Below are 26937 nucleotides of genomic sequence, written 5' to 3'. Positions count from 1 at the left end.
GTTAATTTTAACAGGAAATTTCATACTGCAATCAGAAGATAGGTTAAAAAAAGTAGCAAACTTTTCATAACTTGGTTCTGTGCCACTATCAGTGCTGTCTGTGATCTGAAGCATGTTAACAGGCACACTTCTGAGCTAGAAGGAATCAAAGATTGACTTCCTTACACATATAGGTGTTCCAATTTCCTGACAAGAAAGTAAAACTGATACAAAGTGCACAAAGGACCCCAATATCAGCAAGAATATCGCTAGCAGTGGAATGCATTAAAGATCATTGCGACAAATCAGGTTCCTAAGCGTGACTTTCCCTTTCATGCAGAGAATGGACTGATTCGTTCCCCAAACAATAGAAAATTTCGTGGAGGCTCTGGAACTGATAGGTGTGTTTGCTCCATTACTCACAGATCAGCTTGCCACACTCAGCAACAAAGGCAGGGGCTAAACTCATCTTATTTGTTGTCCTCAATTTATGAAAAAATAATCTAGCTCATAGGCAATAAGGTGCTTCAAGAACTTGCTGAAATGAAAGCATCTCTCCATCAGTATAGATTCAGCTTCAACATGACTCATATGATCTATGCACTACTATGTTACACTGTCTTGACCTGTCTAAGAGTGATTGCGAAGATTTTACAGGATTTTTTTTTTCTTTTCTTTTTATTTTCCTGCTAGAAAAGAATACACTTAAACTGTGTTGCCTGACTGTACTTTGACTGGAGTTACAGATGTCAGTAGGACGCGGCCATTACGTTTTCGGGGTACGGGTACACCCGCTGTATGATATACTAACAGTCCAGTGACATTGTCTTGAGATATGTGGAGAAAGTATCGCTTCCATGTGCAAGACATTTCTGTGCACCCACAGCATACTCATTTCTTATACTGTGGCTGCCACTCTCAGCATTCTTGGAACATGATATTAATATGCAAAAGGAAAAAATATAGACTTTTCACACCTAATTCATTCAACATTACTGGCTCCACGCAGGATGCCCACAGCAGCCCTCTATCATAGGAGCTCCATGCCTGGGGGTTTCTTTCCATGACCACACACTCCCAGTAACTCTCTCTGCGCCTTGTTTCAACAGCACTGAAGAGACTACTGAAGACCAGCCACAAGGCACAGCCGATTGCCCTTTCCCCAATTGAATTTAGTGAAACCTATTGCCTAGAAAAGACAATACATGAAAGGAGATCATTCTTCAATCTGCTTACAGATGGACAGAGAAGAACTGGATGTTCACTTTGATCAGAAAAATAAATCTTTCAGAAACAAGTTCTGAGGCTCTTAATCATATTGAAAAAGCACAATCGTAGGAAAAATCCCACAGTTATCCACGCTTTTATTCAGAACATTTTCATTGTTAATACATCAGATTTTGCTTTTATCTGGCTTATGCTCAGTTATACAACAGATAGTGTTTGCATACAGAGGAGTAAGAAAGGAGCACTAGAGCCAATGGAGGAAGGATGGAGGTTGGCTGGTTGGATGTTCTCACTAGTAAATAGTATTACAAGAAATTGTAAAAGCATTCAGGTGCATCTTGTTTTGCTTCCATATAACTAAAAAGGAAGCAACTGATTTGCAGCTTGGGATTTGAAATAGCTGATAAAAAGCCAGAAAATTATTGATGATCAAGTACTGTTGAGCAGCTGCAGCATCATGCTGCAACCTATTGGGCCAGTGCCAGACTACCTGCTTAATGTCTAGAGATGGAGAGCTGTTTGGAACCTGCTGAGTGACAGCCTGACAAGGTATGTACACTGTCTGGACCATAGACAGGCCTAGGGATAAGATTCTTCTAAAAAAATTGTGACTTCTAATTTAATATAAGACTGATCAGCAGTCTTCTGTGTTGCTCATTTGTTATTTTCAGACCTGAAGGCAGTCTGAGTGCTTGTTGATAGTTTTCCTGAAAAGAAATCTGCTCTTTGTCTCCAATGAATTCCAGGCAAAGCCATTTTGAGATGCCCAGAGAAATCTGGAACACCCAGATCTCACAATAATCCAATGTATACCAGGCACCTGATTCCTCCTTTCTCCTGCTCTACAACATGCCTTGTGTTCAGTTCTTGTACAGAACATACAAACATGCTCACTCTCTCCATCAGAGTTCAGGGACCAGAAGCCTTCCTGCTCTCAAACCTGCCAGCCCTGCAGGCTCTTGCAGAACCAGTCCAGACTGCTGCCCAGACAGACCTGTTCCACATCACCCTTTCTGCCTCTTGTGTTGGCAGCAGCACTGTTCTGCCTTATGCACAGGACACAGGTGATGGTAGGATCAATGGTGCTTCCAACAGATGCAGATGGGAGGAGAGGATGATCACAGTGCTGTCAGACACTTACAGAAATGCTCTCTGGGGAGACTAACATGTAATGAGAAGTTTCGTTCCTTACCTGCTTCAAACTGCATCTCTTGACTGACTCTACAAAAAGAGCCAAGGTAACTAAACTCCTATTTTAGGCTTGAGCACAGTCCTTCTTGCATGAATGAGATTGACTGGAGGCTCTCTGCTCACTAGGACTGCTTGGCAAAATGAATACATGACTGTGCACAGGAAGACAAGCCCACATCTGCAGTAGTTGTGTTGTCTCATCTCGTAGCATGACACTGTTGCAGCCATCAGCAAGGACCAGCTTGAACATCACCTGTGTCCCATACACGATGTGCAGTACCAGTGCCTGTGCTACCGGGCTGCTCCTTGCTCAACTGCAGGGAGCTTACAGGCACTAGGCTAACCCAGATGCTGCTGCACTCAATTTATTGTACAGACACAAGCCTGATGTTATTTCACAGGAACCCTGTGCCTACCCTGAAGAAAAATGTGTGTGGGAGACATTCTACATCTACAGCTTCACCTCAGTGTCATTAATACAAAAAAAAACAAAAAACAAACAAACAAAAAAAAAACACAAAAACAAAAACAAAAACAAAAAAACAAAAAAAAAACATATCACAATGAAATAAAACAGATAGCTTTGAGATTTTTACATACATACAAGCGTACGCTCACACATAGAGAGGCTTGGGTGAAAATTTGATTTGAAATGACTACCTGATATCTCAGTACCACTGGATTTTTCTTCTGGAGAATTCTAGCACTATTTCACTGAAGCAAGTAGTCAAGAAGCTGCTCAACGACTTTGCTGGCATTAACTCATGCTTTGCTCTACCTAACCTTTTTGTTTTCAGTATTGTCCAATAGTAGAGATGCAGAAAAAGATGGAGAATTTTAGCCTAAAAGCCAGTTTCCTCTGTAACGGAAAGATATCGCTAAGGTCAAGGATTGTCTGAACCAATACTGCACCAATCTCAGTAGCTCCATTTGAACAGTGAGTCAGTTCACATAATCCAACCTCATGTCAGCTAGAAAAGAATGGTTTTGGAAACACTTTGCAGTCATCTGTGTTTTAGAATTTAGTCACAGTAAGTTATTGGATATCAGTCCATTGTTGCAACCATATATCTTTATGCAGTAGCAATTTTTCTTATATTTTTCTCATACTCAGCTGCTTATTGAGTATTTTTATATACCCTGTATTTATTTTCAAATTCTATTTAAAAATATGTACTGGATTTTTTCCACGTACAAAAGACAAGTGGCTCAATCCACTTGTAAGTATGTTCCAAAGGTTGTAAATGCTGTCACAAAGCATTCAGCTGCCCCACTATTTCAGAACTCACAATGACTTAACCTAGCTGAATTCTGACTTCGGAAACTGCCTTTGCCTCCCAAGACAACTGCATGAGCCATTCGTGCTGGCTGCTAAAATACTATCAGAACAATAAACATTGCTATGTATGCCATACAGCATGGGCCATCTGAAGAGTTGTTTGTTGTTTTTTTTTTTAAGCAGGGATTGTCTCTGCAACTTTACGTGAAATCAGAAATCAAACTAATACATGTTTTTTTCCTTAATAGTTGATTTTAAAGGAACATGAAACCTGATGGGAAACAGTCAATGTAGAAGTAACTCCCTGCTGAAATGTGCCAGCAATAGAAGAGATAGTGACACGCTATTTCAAGCAGAAGGCTATCAAAACCGACACTAAATACGATGCAGAATTTGACTAATACAGGGTGAAATTTGACACAAACATCAAACCAGGAGGATTTTCAAAGTTGTATGAGCAATGCAAATTATGCTAGGAATACTTAGTTCTTAGTGCGGATATTTGTAAGACTGTTGCACCACACCTGGGTTCTGGCAGCCCTGCTTTCCTGCTCATTTCCAGCTTCTGTAAATCCCAGTGATTATGAGCTACTTGGTAAAGCTACCTTCTTACCTCTCAATTGGCTGCTGTGGAAACAGATATTCCAAGTTAAATTTCATGTTGCTTAAAAGTCATCCTCTTTTTTGCTTTGGTTTAAGGTCAACAGAGTTAAAAGAAGGCTTGAGACAACCAGAGTGAAGGAAATCAAAGCCCCAAGCTGAGCTGTACAGCTTCAATGCCTCCTGCCCAGGCAGGGCCCTTGGCTCCAGTGGTTCTATTACTGATCTCATAGGGATGGCAGAGGAGGCATGGCTGGACCTTGACAACTTTTCATAGCTCCTTTAGAGGGAGAATGGTTGTAATTTCCAGAACAGTTGGAAATTCTCAACGTTGCAGTGAATTTCTGGAGAAGCAAAGTGGTTTTTCAATGTATCCACTTAAAGCTTACAAAAGCACATTCCTCCCTTCTCCCACTAATGGGCATCAAAACCGGAGGGGACAGCCAAGGACTGGGGTTTGGCTGGCTGTTTTTGTGGGCTGGGGTTAGGCTCACACTGTGTGGTTTGAGACCCTGCTATTACACTTTGCTCTTTCAGAAACTTTTCTTCCTTGAAAAACAAAACCAAAGTTGTAAATATATTCAGAGTAAAGAACCAAACCATTTCATATTATAATTTTATACTTGCATTTCTATGAGTGTATGTATATTTATGCCTTTGTTAGTATTTTATCTCGCCATCACTTAGAGATTCTCATGAAGAAGAAATTGTCATGACTTTTTCTACAAGTATTTCTGTATGGACCAGTGTAGTGAGATGTAGGATTTCAGGCAGAGAAAGAATATTCTGCGATCACTGAATGCATACAAATGCATCTGAAAACAGGATGAGCTTCATAGTTTCTGAATCAGATCTCCAAAGATTATTCCTGCTAAGAGCTGTTAGATGAAACTGCCCCATTGCTGCTTTATGTTTTCTGTCTGCTGCTTTAAATTAACACTTAGAAAAAATATGCATTGCAGCTCCATCTCATTAATGTTTGAGTAACAGAACACAGTTTTTAAGCTGGCCTATATACAGAATTTCAAGAACAAAAGAAATCACTTGAAGAGTTGAAGAAATCAGCCGTATGCGCTGAATTCCAGCTCTTCAGAAGGACAAGTGGTGGTAAGAACATTGTCTTCTATTTAAAGCAACAAGACCTGATCCTCCATAACACCCTGGTAATTAAACAGGCTCTAACATCATCAGTAGAAACCTGAACAGAAAAAAGTGCCTGGTTCAAGGTCACAACAGCAGGGCAAGGAATTGAGCCTCATGACTTTAGATTGCAAGCAAGGTATTTAGAGTGATAATTTCTTCTTTCCTCTCAGTTAAAAATATCCATGCACAATATGAAATCATAGTATCCTAAGTGGCAGGGCCATCTTTCTGTCTTTTACAGTGTGGAAAGCTCCTAACTTCCTTTTTCACATTCCTAAGTCATGTATAAATATTACAATAAAACTTTAAAATAAAAATATGAAGTTGTCTTTACAAAAGAAAATCTTTATTTTTTTTTAAACTAGTTTTTATCCTCTACAAATTCGCCCTGTGAAGAATGGAAAGATCATTAAAAACAATCATCACTTATTCTAAATCTCACACGGTATAGATTATTTAACAAAATCACGCTGCTTCTATCTAATAACAAGAACTGTTCTGAAGAACAGTACAGTACAGAACAGCTCTCATGCTGTTGGTTGCAGATCACTGTGTCCCACCACTTCTCTGAAGTGCTTTACCTCTACAGCACTCTGAGAAAAAGATGACAATCATATGTTTGCTACTCAGGCATCTCGCACTGTCTGCTTCCCCAGCAATACAAAACTGAAGGCAAGCACATTTCACACGTGAGCTTCATGCTCTACCAGGAATGAAAGGTCAAAGGGTAGCAGGCAAAAGCTATTTGCCACTCAGTTCTAATTTCCCTCATAAATTATTAAGCCATCCCTTACACATTTCCATCTTTGATAGTCTTGTGGTATGAAGTGTAAGTCAATGGATAAGATAATTGCAATAAGCAGAAGTGATATTTAATGCACTGGACACTTTCAATAGCAAAGTAGTTCTAATTAGTGTTTCTAACTGATGTGACAGCAGTTTACAGAGCGCCAAAATAGTTCCTCATTTGTCAAGTGGGTCTGAAGCTTATGGCAGCTTTCTGATCATCTCCCTTGCCGCAGGACCTGAAAGCACCTTCAAAAAGCTCTCTCTCATTGATCTTTAGTCAGATGCTGACTGAAAGGCACACAGCTTTGCCAGAAAGAAGATAGATAGATGCTGCACCAGCATGAAAATGTCACTTGCTTAATGAAAAAGAGTATCTGCTCAGAACCTCTCTGCATGCATGTATATGCACACACATGCACATACACAAGTCCAACAAAGCTATGCAGAGGCAGTTTTATTAAGCAGATGAATACATGTGAAGTGCTGAGTAAACCTGTCACATCAGTTCATATATGGCAGCATGCACACATCTATACATACACTATGCATGCACAGAGATGATCATACAGCCCATGACTGAAGTGCAGAGATTTTAAAAGGCGCATTAAAGTTCTTCCCTCTAGACTTTTCATTGAGTATTCAGGACACAGTGCAGGCAAACTTCACCATTAGTTTCCAAATGTCAAAATTTCCTTGTTTATGATTTTTCTTCTAATATATTGATAGTTCAGCTATCCTGCTGTTCTCTAAGGGCTGAGGGAGTAAATGATGGTGTGTCAGATAAAGAGCAAGTATTTGCCAAGTAGTGTCAAGAAAGTTCAGAACAGTTTTTCCTTTGTTATACTCATTTTATAGCCATCATTAAATAATTAAATATTGTGATTCATTATGGGGAAAAAACTATGACAATTTCCTGTGCATTTTAGATAATGCTCAAAAGGTCTCTACAAGCATTTACAAGAGTGAAGAAAGAGGGATTTCCGAAAATTCTTCATAAATCTTCCGCAAAGTCAGTATTTCAAAGGCCACCCTTCTACTAAAATAGGTGCACCAGAAGGTAGGAGCTGGGTTGATGCAGTACAACTAGAATTGTTTTCAATGGCACGCTGAACAAACTTACCAGAGCTTCAAGTAGCTCTGATGCAAGCACAGTACAGAAGGGAAAGACTCACCAATCTGAAGAGGCCATTGCCTCTCTCAGTAGCGCCCATCTCTGCAACTATTCAGTAGGTTGTAAATATGTGCTTTGACCAGCTGTACTAACACAACCATTTCAGATCAATCATCAAGGCAGATGCAGGTTATTCTTTCCTCTTGCAGGAGACCACAGCTCATAAAAACATGGAAGGCAACCTCACTTAGTGCAGCACAGGCAATTAGGAGCATGGAAGGGACTGGCTCAGAACACAAGTTAGGAATAATAGAGTGAGCACTAATTGGAGAAATTTTTTATTAACACTTGCACATCAAATTAGTCAGATGGCTCAGGCACTCACAGAGCAGCAGCAAAGAGCCACGTGCATGGCACATCCTGCTGCCCCCTTCTCCTCACACTTTCTGGGCCCAGGTTCTCTTGCAGATCCTGTCTGTGTCAGTCCAGTCACCTTTCAAAGCAGGTGATGAATCTGCCTAGCTAATAAAGGTAATAAGAAGGGCTTTTTTTTTTTTTTTTTTTTTTTTTAAACTAAAGCACTATCTGGAATTCATTATTGTGCCAAATCCAAATGGCTGAACTCTGATAACTTCACAGTCTGGCTGTTCTTCACCCTAAGGGAGGCAAGGCACATGCAGGGCTACAGGGTGGCATGACCTACCCCCAAGCTCTGCACACCATGATGATAAGAGATGAAACCAGCAGTATCTGGATGAGGGATACCTAACAAAGTGATTATCTCCACCAACAAGCCACAAACCTGGTCTGAAACAAGTAGGTGCAGAAACAGTTTTTAACATCCATCACAATACAGGTGCTTCAGAGGCAGGAGAATGGTAGGGGAACCTGTGGTTACTAAGCAAGGATTTGCATTTGCCCTGGTTTGCTTTAATTTTAGGTGTTTTCATGTTGGCTTTCATGGGAGGCAGTAGATAATTAGTGGCCCTTCCTTCCTTTGAAATTCTCATTGATTCTATAAAGGATCCAGAATGTCAAACAGCATTGTTTAGATTAAAAACAAACTGCCAGGAAACTTGCTTTTGTAATACAAGTGTGCTTTCTGCTGCTGCTTCTGATATTTGTCTTTAAAAAGCAGACAGCAAGCAATGGAGGAGGCTACTTCACCAAATCCTGTTCTTGTTTGTCATTTCTCAAAGAACATTATCACAGGACAGAAGCAGCCAAAGCATCATTGTTTTACCATGGTTTAGGATATTATTTTGGACAGATACCCAAATGTCATGAAGGCACAAACAAGCTCTGCTGTACATGATGTTGCATTTTCTATTATTTAAAAAGTTATCTCCCTGTTAATTGTCTCAGACCTCCGCTATTTCACTGTCATCTTCCCAGTCCCTTTCTGCCTTGTTTTCCCTGTGTTTCAGGAATTCATCCTTTTACCATTTGATCCACTTATTGACTTTTTTCTCTGATCCTACTTTATGTTGTCCCAGTGAGCCTCCCTGCTCTTTTATCAGCTGAGGCCCTATATCTTCACGCTAATTTCTCACTAAACAATAGCTCTCCAATTTCTTTTGTAACTCTAGATCTGTTGTGAATATTAATAGCTTCTTTCAAGTTCTACATTTGTGGGAGAGAGCACGAGTGTTTGATCTCTGGCTTTTCTTGAATACACTTGTACTTCTGCAATGAGGGCTTGGATCTCTTTTATGTTTTCCTACCAGATCCCTTGCTTCATTTCTATCTTTCTGTTTCATTGCAGAGATGGAAGCTGCGGTGGACCTTTAAGCATTTTTCCTTATTAAGCAAGCCTCCTCACACCAGCACAGTCTGTGGTGATTTCTGCCCTCATTGCGGACTATTTCTGTACACTCCCTAAAGGCATCATGCCATTCAGGTAGTAGCATGTAATTTGTTTTGTACTGTGGAATTCCTGCCATGCCTATATGTATTTAGACCACAGGCAAACCAATAAAGTTGTCATAGAAACAAAGCATTTCATGAATAAATCAATTCGTAATAAACTTGTAAACTTTGAGGAACCTGCTGTGCTTTAACAACACGTCTATTATATACACGCTAATCACGTTTGTAATGAGCAATGTACATACACTACACATGTCCATTTGTTTTGTCCTGTTGAGCATCTTATAAATATTCTTTAACACTTTCCTGTGTCGTGCATGTCTCCACAGTATGGAAGGATAGAATTGGATGCTTGCATAATAACATAGCAGCAGGAATTTTTCTATTTCTTTTTTGATGTGCGAGGTGGAGGTTCAGTAAACTCTGAAAGCTTTTTTTTTTTTTTTTTTTTTTTTTTTTTTAAACAAGGCAGTAAGGATTGAAAGTATCAGCGCAGTATTTCTTTTTCTTGGCAGAGACAACTTAGTAGGACTTCATCTCCTGTTCACGTAATTAGAAAGAGAGCCCAGAGACAACAGGAGCCTGATAAAAAGCAGCCCAGCCATGGAGGAGCTCAAAATCAGGCTGGATAGGGCCCTGGGCCTATCTGATCTTTAACGTCCCTTCCATCTCAAGCCATTCTGCAATTCTACGATACCCATTTCAAAACACAACACTACAGAAGTAACACTCATTATTAAAGAAGAATGTTAGCATTCAAGCTGGATAATTTCTAGCTAATAGGCACACACGATTGAGAGATCATCCCACACAAGGACAGCCTTATGTGTTTGGTCAACATGGGGGCCCAGGGGCCACTACACATCCCTCTCTAGCACCATTCCTCCCATACCTGCACAGCAAGGGGCAAGCTGAAATGTCTCATCATGAAGTGTTGTCTGCATTCCCCAAAGGGCAACACCGGTGGAAATACAGGAATAGCAGGCCTGTCCTAAGCACCTGTCCCATAAAGTGTGTCCAAAAAAATAAACTCATAACAACTATACATTAAAGTATGGGGATAAACCAGATCTAAGGCAGTTTCAATCTACTGATCCCAGTAATTAAACACTAACTTATAGGTCAACATCCCTTTATAAGCCATTAATGTGGTTGCTCAAAGCTGGTATTTGTAGTCATCAGTATAGATCTGTCTATATATCTATATCACTTCAAGGTGCCATTCTGAAACGACAAGGAAAATCTGAACAAATTGGAGGAATGTTTTATAACTACAGGTTTAGAATGGCCTTTTCTTTGCAAGAAGCTGTTTTAGTGCTGTTTCGCACATTTCAAATATTCATTGCTTGCCTGGCAGTTGAGAAAACACCAAGCACTTACTCTCTTATAGTCTGAGATATTTGCTAGTTAACCAAGCACAGAAAAAGAAAACTCTGTGAAACTCTCCCCATTCACAACAGGAAAGCTACAACAAAAAACCAGCACCCAGACCCCAGCTGCATGTTGGATTACTCCTGTAGAAAAGAGCTCTATCAGCACAGCTCAGGAACACGCTGTAGAGAGCAAAACCAGAAAGCAGAAGTCATCTGCCTTTGAACGCACAATGTCTTGTTTTAACTACATATTGTGCAGATATGTTACTTTCGTAGAACAATACGTTATCCAGTAATTAGGTTCATTTATGGAATCAAATCAAGGCTGTCTACATTTCTGCTGGGTAATGTTCTTCACAAACAATCCTCTCTCCTGGCTCCTCTGATTATTTTATGATTCCTCTTGCTTCTTGTCAGTACAGATTAAAGGTAACACATACTGCTGGGAACAAACAATTTTCCAGTGGTAGCATTTTGTTTTCCTTAATAATTAACAAGTGCTGCTGACTAACCTTCCAGTATAAAATGTGTACTTTATTGAAAGGGAGCGGACACAGGTTAGGACAGCTCACTTGGGATATCAAAATAAGAAGTGTGATTAAAGCATTAAAGATTTAGAGGCTGACATTAAGGGATGAAAGGTGGAATTACTGTAAATATAAAACTGTTCAGCGTTAAATGGTATGTGTTGCACTTGAAACAGTCTTTCAAAGTGCTAACATTTCAGCATTAATTATTAATAGAAACTGGCAGCTCATTTTTAATTTGAGCCTAATGACAAGGTTCCTTAAAAGATAAATACAACACATGGGCCCAGAGGGTTTGTGGATCTTTTTGAAAGGCTCTAGGTTGTCTAGGCCTTCATCTACAAAATCATTATTTTATAACGTGCTTTCCTTAGAAGTTAAAAATCCCACAAAAGCAAAAATCAACCAGCAACCCATGCTGTCAGTCCAGCAGGGCCTGGAGAAGATCCCAGGATATGCCCCAGCCTCTGCTCTCTCTTACACAAGTCAGCAGCTCTAGAAAGCAGCTATCCCACCTTCCGAGATCTTCCTTAATCAGGAGGCAAACATTGTGTTTATCCACTGCTAATAACCTCATATTCTGTTTTGAGGGCAAACAGCCATTTCCTTTTCCTATTTGTCATCTTTGCAAGTTATCACCAAAACAATGAGTAACATGACCCAGTTCTGATCCCACCTCAGCTGCATCTTACAGGGGTGAAGTCACTACAACTAGGAAACCCAGAGAAGACATGCACTTCCAGTGCACTGCCCCGGGGTCAGGATGGCTGGAAGCACCGTTGCTAAAAAGCGTGTTACTGTATTTCCTTCACTGCTCAAAAGGAATTTTGAAGTGTCAGTGATCAATAAACAAAACATTTGTTGTTTCTTCTAATGAAACATTTATGCCTAAATTCTTCAATGCAAAAAAGACATGTAAGAAACAGAACAAAGTATATTAGATAACATTTGTATTACATAGAGTTATATTCCACTTTTTTGTTAAGAGGAATGTTTGCAGTAAGATCTCAGATGCTTCTTGGGGACATTAGAAATCTGCTCAGAGTGCGAAGCTCTAAATAACCAGCCAGAATGAGGGTCAAGCTTATCTCATTAGCTTTGGCAGGTGTAAAGACTCATGAGTGACAGTGTACTTTTCCTTCCAGCCATGCAAACGATTTGCAGCAGAGACTAAGTGAAGATACATGGCCATTGCTTTCCTAGTGGGGAAGCAAAAGATAGGAAAGAAATTGGATGGGGCAAGGAAGGGGGAAACAAGATGAAGAAGAGCACCCTCTGTTGCAGGATATCATCAAAAATGTTCAGAAGTAAGAAAACAGAAGGAATGCAATGCTGGTTTATCTGCTTTTACCAACACATCCAGAATTCCTCAGGGGGCTGGAAAGAAATAAAGCAGTTCGCAAGCTGGGCTTTCACCATGCTCATCCCTGTCATACAGCATGAGGGGAATTAACTTGTGTCTATGAAAAAAAACAATACTTGGCACAGAAGGGCACTGAGGCCATGAGGCTGTTAAATTTAAGGGCATTCAGTGGAGAAAAGCACTTGTACCCTGATTTAATTCAACCATCAGTGTAAATGAAGAAGAAATGAGAATAATACAAGAAGGAAGCAATAGAAATTGTTTGAAAAACCACCAAGATTTCACCAGAAAGTCAGTTGATGTTAATCTTTCTGGGCTTGGCTTTTTGGTTTACTTAGTGCTTTTGCTCTGCATTAAAGGCATTTGTGAGGGAAGTGACACTTAAGGAGTATCACTTAAAGAGTACCAAAGGCATGAGATGGCTTCTGGGAAAAACCTAAGGCTAAAATTAGCTAAAATACTTTAAACTGCACTTCTGGTATGCTTGGTATATGAGTTCACACAGTTCTTACTTGGCACATGCAGCTCTTCAATAACTGATAGCCCAATGAATCAGATGCTTCTCCCCATTAGCAGAAACCTAATTCTACCTGCTCAGGTACTGCTTAGATACAGTGTGCCTGGAGTACTTTATGATTTGGGAACTTAACATCAGAGGATTTTACATGTCTTACATAAAATGCTCCTGTGGGTGATCTCACCCAACAAAGGGCACATGTACTTAGCAAGAGCTAAGAAAATTATAGCAGATTATATACAAAATAAAATTCCTCAATTCACTTCAACAAACAATCTAAAGCAATTTATTTTTCCAGGCATTTCTTAGTACTGCTTGCAATTTAGGAGTTGTTAGACAAGTATGAAGTATGCCTGATGAAACATTGCTATACAGAAGCCAAGGTCTTTTTCAAAAAATATCATCGTACAATGAAAGATTAACTTTTAGAAATATACACAGCAATATTTTTACAAAGTATATCAAGAAACGAGCAGAAAACGTGATGGCATGATGTTTCATTGTACATTTCCTTGCAGTCTTGAAGAGACTTAGACACATCTTTTCTAGGAAAAAGGATTGTCCTCGTTTGATTCAATTCCAGGGGTGACCAGGCAGTTTGCAATTTCAGAATGAACCACCTGATTTTTACAAAAGGCAGAAACAACAGCTTCAAAGGGCTAGCTCATAAGCATGAAACACTTTTGAAAGTTTGTCTTTTAACTCCCAAACAGCTGCTTGAATAAAGTGGTTTCAACACACACCTTGCTTGCAACAAGAAGATTTAGACTGCGGGCTGCATAATTTTCCTGGCAGCATCTCATCTTGACTTTGAGAACCTTCCAGGTTCCCATCATATATTACATATAACCCAAATCTAAAATGCAGGTTTTCAAAATCCCCAGAAGTACCTTCATGTTTAATGGGAACATGCATGTGCCATGTCATGTACTAGGGCTACTCATACTTCAGCATGCAACTGCATATTCACTTGCTAAGGACAGGATTTACATCTGTCTTTTGGCCCCATAACAGATGCACACCACTAAAGGGCACTAATATACTGCCTACACAGCCTACTCCTGCAGAAAGCACAAACATCCTATCTTTATGGCATTTTAAATAAGGGCAGCAAGTGTTGATTTTGCACATCTTACTACATCACAGCCCTACAACATCCTCTTGAGGGCTTTTAAACTAGCAACTCATACTCTAAGTGATTTGCCTTGCATGTAAACTAGAAAACACCCCACATTTCTCACCCCTCCTGCCTTCACAACAATCTCAACTGAACTTCTACAGAGGAAAAAAAGGTGACTTTGAACAAGAGAGAAATGACAAGTGACTGTCTCAAACCTTAGCTGGAAGAAACTCGAGCTCTTTTCTGGCTTACCCACTGTGCCGAACAGAAGTAGACCAGCAAGTCCCGCATAGTTATAGGGAATGCCTCATGCTAGGATTTAGAAGGGGCTCTAAGTTCACGGGCAAAAAACATTTTTGATAATAACTTTTTGATAACAACATTTTTTAAAATAACAACAATGAAATATGTAAAGTAGTTCTGTAAATACAAAGCACTATTGTGCACAGATTTCATATTGCAGCATTGCTTCCACATCAGCAGTGAGTTTCCATAAGAGGTGAAGTGGCCCCATTATCCATCTCCTTGCTTAGACTGCAGTCCTCACTCAAGGCCAAATCTTCAGCATGAGTAGACCGAGACTATATCACTTAATGCTACTGGAGCTTTTCTGCTGTGCTGTAAACAGATTTGGCTCTTGCAGATCTGGTGTACGTGATAGCTGTTTTCAGTACATGATGCTTTATGGAGACAACAAACTACATTTGAGACACTCAGCAGTAGGTTATGTAAATCTCTAGGAAGTAGTGAGACACTGAGGGAGATGAAATCAAGCAGAAGACAGCTGTGAACCCCGAGGACAAGCAGGGAGCAGCACAGGGAAACAACCTGGGAGGAAGGCAAGAAACTGAGTACCAGTCCCTAGTGCTGAAGGGCAAGGAGATGTCAAGGCAGAGCTTTGTGGGAGACAGTTGATGCTGAAGATCTAAAGATTTGGTGTGGAATAAAGAACTGATTGACTTGAGAACTGTCAAATAGGGACAGCAAGTTAAATCACATACGAGAATTTAGTAGGGAAATAAATGGTCCTGCAAGCCACAGGAATCAATAAAATAGTTTAGAAAGAAAGATGCTACTTATAGCAATGCTGACAAATAAAATTGGATGGGCCAGTGAAAGCCAAGACAGTTCAACAAATAAATATAAGACCTAGTATATAGGATCTAAATACAAGATGTGTATAAAGATCTAGTATGCATTTCCAAGAGATGGAAAGATGCAATATCAGTCAGCGTAAACAGGCAGAGCTCACTGAAAAAGAAGGATCCCCTTCAAGTCACTGAACCAGCCCCAGGAACACCTTCAGACATCACAAGGCTTGTGGAGCAGTTCCCAACACTCTGTTGCATGCATTACAAGCACAGGCATACACGGCTAACAATGATCCCCCCCAAACCTTAAGTGTCTATAAACAGCATGTGCAGTAGGTGGCAGAATGGGAGGAAAATGACCGTCATCCATTACTGATAGATGCTCCCATAAAGAATAAAACGAGGCTTATTTTGTAATTATCATCTAACACAATGATTTACTGAGCAATATAGCAAAGCTTACCATGTAACTTCATTGTTGTATTCACTGATTTACCGTGAATACAGCAGAGCTTATCATGATGCAACTATTCTGTGGGAAAAAGTTGGCACCAGCTTGGGGTAGGGTTTCACAGACCATTAATGACTGACAGGTTCATTTCAAATGAGTTATAAAAGAGTTCACTGCACAAAATTATCATGCCTGTGTGATATTCAGATATTTTTACTTTATGGCTGTGTAAACATTCCTTGCTATCAAGAAACTACCAAACAAGCACATCTATTACAGGACTGGATTGGTTTACATTTCTTTTGTATTTTGTACATTATTTTTCATAATCAGCCTCCATGTTTTCACAGTCTATATATGAAAATGGGAACATCTCCCCTTTCCTTCAAATTGGACTGGATACGTATAACCTTCCAACCTTATTATGAAATGTTAAATGCTCTCTACTTAGGTAAATATATTCACAAAAAAACGTACATTTGCAATTCTGGAGACTAAGATGTCTGTAACATACAAAGTAGACGCCAGATAAGAGTCCCAAAGCCCAGAACAAAAGGTAGACACCACTTTTCATCCATTTTTCCTTTCCTCAGTTGATCTTAGCAGTGTTGCATATGGTACTTGCACCAGCGTGATAAAGCCCTGGTCTCCACTGAACTCCTGCCCCTGAGGGGTCCTGCCAAGAGACTTGAAGCTAGGTACTGACAACTGCAGGTGCGAGGGAAGATCCCATCAGGTGTGAGTGGCTCTCTTTGGTGCTTTCTGTAGAAAGCACAAAAAAATGGACAGAGGAGATGATGGCTTGGATTACACTGTGTTGAATGTTAGAAATGAAGAACTGAAAAGATAATCCAGCAGCTACTGTGAGTGCACCCCATTCACTGCCAGGCCTTACCTACAGAACCAGGAAAGAGGACAGCACTTGAAGTAGTCTGCAGAAGTCAACAGTCTCATCACTGGATATTAAGAAAAAAATTTATTCTCTGAAAGAGTGGGGGTGCGTTGGCACCATCTGCCCAGGGAGATAGTGGAGTCACTGTCCCTGAAGGTGTTCAAGAACCGCGTAGATATGGTACATAGGGACATGGTTAGTGGGCACTGCTGGTGATAGGTGGGTAAGGTGACCTTGGAGATCTTTTCCAACCTTAGTGATTCTATGATTTATTTATTTATTTATTTATTTTAATCTCCAGCAACTTGTGCTTTGTCCTTAATTTAAGGCAGCCTCTTAAGTACCCACAGCGATTAGGCAGTGTGAGGAGAGGCACAGCAAAAGAAACTATCTGTGCAGAGGTTTTCACACAACCCCTAGACAATGGAAGCAAGTAAATTTGCTTTAAAAACAAGTTAAATCTGCTACAAAGGTGTTTCTAGACTAGTATGTGCCAGCAGCACACATGCTTCAGCTCAGGCACATGACAAACTGTTCTACAAACCAGAAACAAGGAAGAGCACATCAGTGGATGCTGCAGGTCCTTCCACAGTCCATTGCCTCCAGCTTCCTCATCTGCTGACATGATTCACTGCTATTTTGCCACAGGACTGTCTGACCTATTAAAAACGTATCTGGACACACAGCTGTACCCTGTGATGTAGTTAACTCCAGTCCATCAGATTGATTTAGGGGAAAGGAATATGCTTATCTGGGAAGCTAAGAACCACATAGTGGGGAAGAAACAGCTAGCAAGTCTTAAAAGACAAAGAGGAGGCTCTCTTCAGACTTTTCGTGTATAATTTATCCTGTAGACATTTTACTCTGTCTAATTGCCCCATTTCAATTTAGGGTCAGTTAATCAATGACTTCTGCATAACAGAGATGAGCTCTGGATGCAGAACAAATGCATAAATTTGGTGTGCCTTTTTGCAGGCTCTACTTACACTGCTTTATCTTCTGCATTTGCTTTCTGGAGTTGAGATTTCTTCTCTTTTGACTCATCCCCAGCAAACACCCACACTCTCCCTCTTTTGAGTCACTGTTTCTGTATTTTTAAATCATGATTACACTTCTGTAAAATGTAGATTTCTGAAGTACCTCACCATTGCATTTTACTATGATTGTTTTATTATCCTGCTATTTTTATTCGGAAAGTCTGTTTCTCAAGCCTACCCGGGTGGTAAGATCCCAGATGTATCATGAAACAAACGTTGACTTTTTGCCTACCTTCTTGTTTTCATGCTTTTCTTTTCCTCACACAATATATGCAGTAGAACTTTTAAAGTAAGAATATATTAACCCATGTGCTTGGAAGAACCCACAGATTTTCCAATTTGCTAGACTAATCTGTGTAGAGCAGCTGGAAGCAACAACATTTAAAGATTACGCCAATTAATCCCCACATGTAAAGGGTTTCACTTGGCAGGTACTCTAGGCTACAGCTTTGTAGGATGTGGCCTGTATTATTCCACTTTTACACTAACACTGCATTTGAACAACATCCAAACCCCCTTGATGTCCTGATGGAAGAAGCTGCACTACCCCAGATGGACAGACTTCCCCCCGCCTCAGCTTTGCCCTATAAGAATCTGGTGAGAGATTTTTCTGTAGACAGGAAATCAGAACTTTAGAGTAACAGTATTTGGAAAGTCTGTCAGAAAAATAGTTTAAGTGACTGAACAGGGTCACTGAAATCAATAGGCAGTTTTCCCCCACCTTCCTCTAGAGGCTAGATTAAATTCAGGATTGGAGTTGTCCTAACAGAGACCACAGAATACAGGAGCAAAGATGACATCATCAACCACATTTCTTCCACACATTGGAAAAGAATTCAATAAGGTGTTCTTTTCCTCCTTTTTTTTTTTTTTTTTTTTTTAAATATGGTCTACAGATTCCAGTTGCTCCGCTTAGTGTCTGAAAGAGTGCCATAGGTTGTGCAAGAGCTGATTTTAATTGAGAAGAGGTATTTTAGGGACTCTTAGCCAATCCATTCTGCTAGAAATCACTGGAGTGACTCTCCTGAACTTCCTAGGATTTAGATCAACTTACTACCCTATACACAGTATTGAAAAGAGCAAACAACTGAAGCAAAACAAACAGCTTTTTCTCAGCTCCCAAATAACATTATGTCCTCATTTCTGATGTAGACTCCAAGGATTTGTCAAAAGTTTCTCATGACTGATTAGAAACCAAAGATATATTTGGGCACTGGAGCAGAAGAGAAACAGCAGCTTCAGGGAAGGCACACCAAAACTGACTTTGGCATAGTAGACACCCTGAGATATTAAACTTAGCACCTATAAGCAGTCAGCACAATATATAAAAATACAGACAGGGCAGGCTCTTTACAGTTAAGAACATGTTTAAAGAGTAATTTACCTTAGCTAATCCATACCTTACCCCAGCAGGACAGAGAAGCAGGAACTGAGAGCACCACCAGGGCAGTTCCATCCCATAGTACCAAGTCAGGAGAGCAGTACAGCTCTGGGGATAGAGCCAGCTTCAACCACAAGCTCCAGTTATTAGAACAACTCACAGGATGGCACAGGTCTGAAGTCAAGTTAGGCAGTCAACCCACCATGCAAGATCAGGATGAGAGATAACCCACAGATTGCCAGACATGCCCACAGTGACAGGGCATATCTGCAGCTCAGCCAGGAGATCTATGAACAAGCCAGGGTCTATAGGCAACTACAGCTGTAACCAGCAGAGAACCCATATACTCCTACAGCATTATGAAAGAGAACAGGTGTGCTGAGGCTAAATAGAGCTCCTGGGCCCATCGTTAGGGAACGGGAGGATCCAGGTGAGGCTGGTCAGGGTCGTTGAAAGCCTCTGGGCACCTGAAAGCTCATGAAATAATAAACATCTGTGCACATATACAGCAAAGCAGTGGTTTAGACTGTATTGTGCTATGTGCTAAAATAATAATAATAATAAGACCCCAGGTACCCTGTGAAAGTGTTGAAGGAGGTGTCTTAAAAACACCAACAGTGACATGGGACCTCAGTCAGGATTTGAAGTTTTATTCAATATTTCTCAGCAGAATTCAGAACTGCTCGGGGAGATGCAGCATTGCATGATAAAAACATCTTCTTACTTACCACAACAGACTATTGTACTGCATCAAAATGCTGCTAGTACCAAAACTATTTATTATCGATTTTGCAATTGAAAATCACAGCTCTAAATTTTTGCATGTGTTTTATCAACACATATTATTATTATTCAACACACATTGAACCATTATGTTCCTTGTTCCAAAATGGGCAAAATTTGCCATAAAAGGTCTGATCAAAATCCAACGAACTCAAGATTGCCCTTTTCTTTGGAGTGAGCAGAATAGGACTACCTGGGGAAATTTATTTCTATTGCCAAAAGAGAGAATCAGACTGATGATGGTTTGGCTAATCAGGAAGATGTATAATGTATTTCATCTTCAGTTTTTGAGAAAACCCTGTGTCAGAAACGTGTGCTGTAGGTGGAATAAATTCAACACTGTATAAAATTAGAAAGCATTCTAAGATCACATGTAAAACAAACATGGTCAACAATAAGCTTGTTTCAAAAGCTATTGAATTTGCGGTAATATTCCTCTTTTGAATACACTGCCATTAGTATTTTATTGATCCAAAAGTTCTCAGTATTTCAAAGGCTCTGATTACAATTTTCTCAAAATATGAGAAAAGATATATTGTGCCAATTATGTGAGCAATCTGAAGTCTATAGTGTGCATCTCCTTTACAGGACAAAACAGCAGCAAAAGGAAATAAAAGCCAGTGTCAATCTTTGATGAAATTAACACAATTTAAATCTGCTCCAGGCAAAACAATGAAATCTGTAATTTATCAGCACTGGATAACATCACCAGGGGAATTATTTAATGATTAACTACAGTGGGCTGGAGCCTGGGGTGAGGCGTGGTGGCTTATGACTGCACTCAAGTCTGTTGTGCCTCCAGAGCCGATACGACTATCCATTTCCATGGGAGAACAGACCTAGCATGTGCTAAACCTTGTATGTTCATTCAATGGGCCGGGTGCGGGCTGAGGGCAGCAGGGAGGTGAGCTCTTGGCTTTGCAAGTGTATGAGGATGCTGGGCTAATGCTGAAAGCACAGATGTATTAGGACAGCTTTAAATGCAAAACCAATAAAACCACTCACCGTGCTGAGGGTAAAAGCTTCTCTGCCGTTGATGCAGATTTTATCATCGACTCTTGTAGAGCTGAGATTTTCACACCAAGTATTTTTTCCTATAAAGAATTGAAAAGGTGAAAGATCTACTTGCTACTATTTAATATTGTAGTGTAAGTACTGGCAAATTACATTTCTGCGCTTCATGGAAGCAATCTGCTTCTGTGACTAAACAGATTTCTGTGGTGGAGCTTAATGACAGGGCTCACGATGACCGAGAGGAACAGTGGGGAGATGTGTTGCGTGTTCCACCCTCCCAAGGGGTGCAAAGACACAGGCAGGGTTCAGAACTGGAGGCCAAGAACCTTTCTGCAGCCTCCGATATAAGGAAAGCTGGACTGATTATTAATCTACTGGAATTAAAGGCAGGCAGTACTTAATTAACCAAGGAGGAGTAGTGGCTCAGGAACAGTCTATCTTCTCCCAGCTGCAGTTGAGCTCCAAGACATGCTCCTGGTACTAACACCAGGGTTTGTCCGCAGGGCCACCTGTGCTTGCCCAACAGCATGGGTGCCCCTCAGCTGCTGGCTTGGTCTTGGCATCTTCCCATCAGAGTTTTAGGGCCTGGATTCTGCCTGTGGGCATGTCAGAGGTCCTACCAGGATGGAGCCACAAATCTTTGGAGCAAGTGCGCCTCTTCTCTCAGGAGCAGTGTTCATGAAGCTGCACGACTTTCTACAGCAGATGAGCAAAGGAAACGCTTAATTCCCTTCATTATGTTTCTCAGCCTGAAAACAGTGGAAATGATGAGCCAGAAATATCCTAGATCAATTTATGCATCATGGTAATCAAATAGCACACGGGTTGTTGATTTAATAATACATCTTTGCTACAAAGATATTGCAAGTGTGGGAAATATATCAGTTTCTTAAGCATTATAGTCATTATGATCCATTGGGATGTTAGCTGCATTGCCTTGGCCATTTTGTGTCTGGGTTCTCTTGAAATTTGTCATTTTTATGCACCTCAGAAATGTCTTCAAACTGGCAGATGCTTTGTCATTGTAACTATTGTGACGAACACCAAAAAAGTTCTTGTTGCTGCAATTAACAAAAGTAAGGCTGTGTCCCCAAAGTCTGCCTGCAATATTCTTTACAATACAGATTGTACTATTCCCCCTCTAAATTTTGCTGCCGATTAACAGGTTTGTTGGTTTGTTCTGTTGTTTTTTGTTATTTCTACTGAAGAATATGTTATTTTCTAGTTTGCTACTAGCCTTCACAAGTAACACTGTGGTTTAGCTTTGTGTCTCCAAGCCTATAGTAAATGAGAAACATTTTGTAGAGTTTTCTTTTGCTCTTGAATTTTTCAACATGCACATGGGATGAGAATGTAACAAGACTCCAATAGAATTGTATAATTGGATCAAAACACACTTCACCCACATATGAGCTGGATTGGTTGTGATAGATGTCAGGAGAAACTCTAAGGCAACACTAAAATTCTTTTATTCCATAACTGCCAAATAAAATAGTACTAGAAGCCTGTGAGCAAAAGCCTCCTGGTTTGTTTGGTGTAAGTAGGAAAAGAGCAATCAGATAGCTGGTAGGGCATCAGTGAAATTGCATTACAGGAAGCCAAGTGACAAGACTGCCCCACCTTCCTCCCTCCTTCATTTCTATTTCAATTCTGAACACACTGATCATGGTTAGGTCATTTGCACCCTCAATCCAAACCAGGTATGTATCAAGACCCCACAAGGTGTGCATCAAGGGAAAGCTGAGACCTCTGCACCACGCTGCAGGGCGGTAGTTTGCAGAGTTCCCCAGGTTGCAGGTACAAATAATGCCCGTTCCTACATGGCCCCTCCAAGCAGTGCCCTCAGAGGAGGCTGATGAAGTGTGGCAGTGAGGGGAGGAGGTGAGCGGCCACTATCTGCCTACGGTGCGCAGCCAGGGCCCCGCATCAGCCTTCCTCTGTGAGACGTCGTCCAGGAGAACAAACAAAGCGGGGAGGGCAGAGTATTCGCCAGGTCCTACCAGCACCCTGATGAAGCTTACAATTATTGCATGTGGTGCCTAGATTTTATGTCAGCGATGCCATATAATTAATTAGATTTAGGCTAGATGAGAATACATTAGACACAGTGAGACGCTACCTTGCTGCTTGTCCATCCTTGGAGGAGAGGGGCACTGTTTCTTTCCTTATGCATATTCCCTTAATAATATATTTGTCACAAAGATTCTTCCTACACCCATCTGGCATATAGATATTTTTCCAGATTTGTCATTTTTTATGTTCCAAAACCTATTTTATTTCACATGCTTTCATAATGAAGCAGCAAAAGCCTGCCATAACTTGATATATGGAGCAGAAATCACATCTGTGCCAGGCTTTTCTAATCAGATAAAGCACTGAATACCCGCAGTGCTTATTCTTCTGGCCTTTGACTAGATGTACCTGAGTGACTTCCAGTGCCAGTCTAGCCTTGCATTCACATTAAACTACAAAATACCATTATTTGCTTTAGCTTTTGGCTAATTTCAGTGCTTTTAAAGCAGAAGAAAAAAAAAAGAAACCAACAGAAGCGCCTACCAGCAGCCCCCTGCATGACACACACCACGGAAATCCATTCTGCAGCTCAGGTACCAGCCCAGCTAGCAATTCTTGAACTAGAGCATACCTTTCAGAGCGCATCTGCCCTCACCCTTCCTTGCACAGCTGACATGCACAGCACATCGTGCAGCACTCTATGAGTCAGGACCTGCAGTGAGAGAGCACTGCAAGTAGTCAGCAGGGCTGAGGGCTTCAATGAGATTGAGCTTACCAAATATGGGCCCTGAATAGAAGGATAACCAGTGTGGCAAGGAACTTTGTTTAACCCAGACAGTCACAGGGAGGTGCTGCCTTCCACCGAGCCTTCACCTGCCCTGCTGTGACCTGGCTCCCCGCCACTGCCTGGCTCCTTTGCGTGCACACTGCTGTCAGCCAAGATGGATTCTGCAGGAGATAATTTCATCTGAAGCCACTTTAGCTCCCCAGATGTGCTGTCTGCTCCTCATGGCACATCCCAGGAGAGAGCCACTCTGGCATGGCAGAGACAGGAAGGCTGATGGTTTGTGGCACTCCCCTACACCAAATCCCCAGAGAGAGTTCCTCCTACTTTGAATTTCCTCTGTTCGTATAAAGCAAAAGGACAATCTGAGACATTGCTCTCAGTATAGTTCAAAACACAGTTTGAAGTGTGAATTTTTCAATATTTGAAGCATTGGCTTTTATGATTTATTTATTGATATTCCAGGACAAGCATTGCAGAGTGTAGCTGGTGCCTACTCCAGTTCCGACATCGACTGAATGAATAGCAATATTTTCACAGGCATTTTGTCCATTGCTATGCAGATAGACTGTGCCTCTGAATAATAACACAGGGATATCAGCAGGTAAGATCAAGCATTCTGGAGAATCAATTAAAAAAGGCTCTGAAACACAACAGCTTGTACTGTTTCATTTCTGCCGAGAGCAGGTATGAGCAGGACCTGGCGTTACCCCGGGTATGACTCAGGCGTGGGAGGTGTGTGGGGTTGGCTGTCTCTTATCCCTGGAGTCCACCTTGTAATATTGCTGGTATCCGTGTGTAACAGATAGTGTTGTGCACTGGGCTGGAAGATAATAAATAGATGTGAGTCGATGATTTACAAGAGGGTGCTTGGAACTCCTTGAACCACTGGGAAAGGCAAACTGCGCTGCTACAAGGTTGTGCTGTCAACCTCGCAATAGTTTTTCCTCTCTCCTGAGGGCAATTTCTCCAAGATGTAACTTGCTTCCTGCCTCATCATCTGGAAATTCACAAATCAGAGGAATTGTGGTTAATTACTAAAATGGCTGATCCATAGATCCTTAGCTGTCAGAGCCTGTCGGGGAGGAGGGGTTTAATTGTTGTTTTTCTCTGAAAGGATTTCTCCTAAACTGATGAAATAACTCACATTAATGAAGATTGCAAATAGAAGACATTTGTGATTATTTCTAGTTGTTGAAAGAATTGCTTATTTAAAATGCATTACTTTCTTCCATGAAGAAACTTATATTTCTCCAAACTGCCAGAATAAATTTAGCCCAAAAACATTCATAACGAAGGATGAATGTGTATTCAGGCTAACACTGTATGTGATCTCTGATCATACAGTAGTTAAGTTACACAATCACAGTGATTTATGGTACTAAACTGTGGAGCCTCATATCTGCAGGGGTGTGGGTAAAGGGGTGGAACTCTCATCAATCAAAAGACTACGCTTGTTCGGCACTGGGATAATTAAAGCAGACAGTAAAAAAGCAGGAAATAATATTTAAAAAATGAAATCTGAATTTCTATCTGCATGGTGTTATTAAGCAATACTGTAGTGAGCCACCTCTTTAAACAGCTTGCCTAGAAATCCACTTATTACCTTGTAGCACTTGATATATGTGTTCTTCACATTCATGCTGAGGGTATGTGTAGAGCAGTTATATAATGCGCACACTGTCCTGGGCTTAAAAACCTGTGAGTACAAATAATGGCCATCTTTCCAGTTTATGCCTAGACAGAGTCAAAACGAGAAAGAAAAGAAAATATATATATAACAAATATTGAAGTGCAAATTTCCAAACTGTCCCTCATCTCACTGCTAGTGCTTTTCTTCTGGTTCACCAATATCAGGTAGAAAGAGCTGGGCACAGCAAGGGGATAGCACAGAGGAACTGTATTAATCAACCAATGTTTTTAAAAAGTTTAATTAACTGCATATTTTGTAAAAGCCACATTTCATTACTGTTTGTTAGGAAGATGGAAGCATGCACTGGAAACACTAATTCTAATTATTACTTCAAGTGGGAGTTTTTGGCACAAGGTCAAGGAATAATAGAAGAATGTGTGAATCTGCGCTACAGCGTAGCAGCAAGACTAATCATTTGAATAAAGCCAGTTGCTTTTTCTTGGACTGTCTGTGTGCTGTTCAATGTTCTGGATGAATCTAACACAATCAGCCTGTTCTCTGGTGTATATCCACTTCCTGCTGACTCAGGGCAGCTTGCCTCTTCTGCCATTTATTAAAATGAAACATTCCCATTAAAACACCATTTTTCAGAGAGATGACCAAACAGATATTAGTAATGACATTATTAAAACTATTTTGTTTAAAATGAACTGTCACACTTGTGTGTTGCAAAGCAACACAAACATATCTATTAAATTTAGTGAGAGATTGCTTTGAAGAGCTGGCTTGCTTGCTTTCTATTAGAAGGTATTGCAGAGGCTATGTGATGTGTTCTCCAGGAAACCGCCAGTTTTTATAGCCATTAAAAAAGAAGGAATACTGTTCCTAGTACTCTCTATAGCAAATAATGTATAATTCATGGATTTCATTAATATGCAAATATGATCCATGGTCTCCTATGTTTATATCTCCTAATAATCTATTAATGGTTTTAAAAGTAAAGGGTAATAGAAACATTTTGTATGAGCAACATTTACTCAGGCTCTCTGCACTTTCCTCTAGTTGTATCCTACAATCTCGTATAGAATTAGAACAGAAACAATGGAAATTAATTTACCTATGATTGTCAAATAAATATTAATTGAACATAAGGCCACAGGCCGAGTATTTTGTGATTCTGTAATGAAAGACCTTATTATCATTAGATGTCAACGAGCCTTAGAAAAACCTGTGCTAGGGAGATGGAAAGGTACTTAAAATGACCCCTAGATCTGGAAATACAATTTGGATTTTGATTTCAACTCCCGCACCAAACACGGGCAGAACATGAAAACAAAAATCAGATTTGTTCTGAAGACTTGGAGTTTTCCATTTTTTTCTGTAGTAGGAGTGAGTTTCCAATCTTGTGCAATCTTGTCCAGCATTTTAGGATCAGCTACTCCTCACTTCCATACTCCAGTCAAAATATTAGGAGTGTCAATCTGAAAAAACGCCAATACCCACTTTGTTATCGTCAGAGTGTTGTTTCTAAAGCACTGGCAGGCAGACAATTCCAGATGATGTCTGTTTCTGCCCTGGGCTCCTGCTGCTCGCAGGTTCACTCACTCTTCCTCTCTCCTTGCAGTGCCATCTCCGTGCCATCACACAGCCCCAGCACTTCTCCCTGTGCTGCTACCGCGCAGCCCCACCGGCAGCTCTTCTTTCCTTCTGAGACATCACTGAAAGATCTGCCAGGCAGTGACTTCACTCCTGCACTTATGAAAACAAAGA

At 40.6% G+C, this 26937-nt stretch overlaps 1 long non-coding RNA gene across 11 annotated transcripts in view; it reads right to left on the bottom strand.

Annotated features, from left to right (window-relative positions):
- LOC104912274 (uncharacterized) overlaps nt 1-26937 on the bottom strand; it is a 92638-nt gene that overhangs the window by 28194 nt on the left and 37507 nt on the right. For 5 of the 11 annotated variants that reach the window (XR_014885344.1, XR_014885340.1, XR_794526.4 and 2 more), the window contains 3 exons: nt 26671-26916; nt 25141-25271; nt 20729-24357 (listed from right to left, as the gene is read on the bottom strand). This is a non-coding gene — a long non-coding RNA (uncharacterized LOC104912274). Of the gene's footprint in view, nt 1-20728; nt 24535-25140; nt 25272-26670; nt 26922-26937 lie in introns of all 11 variants that reach the window. The other 6 variants (XR_014885345.1, XR_794525.4, XR_014885342.1 and 3 more) reach the window with 5 other exon arrangements.

Source organism: Meleagris gallopavo, chromosome 10 (genome assembly GCF_905368555.1).
Source record: "Meleagris gallopavo chromosome 10, MGAL_WU_HG_1.1, whole genome shotgun sequence".
NCBI classification, from domain to species: domain Eukaryota; kingdom Metazoa; phylum Chordata; class Aves; order Galliformes; family Phasianidae; genus Meleagris; species Meleagris gallopavo.
The sequence above is the reverse complement of the archived record's forward strand: the minus strand, read 5'-3'. Positions and strand labels throughout refer to the sequence as shown.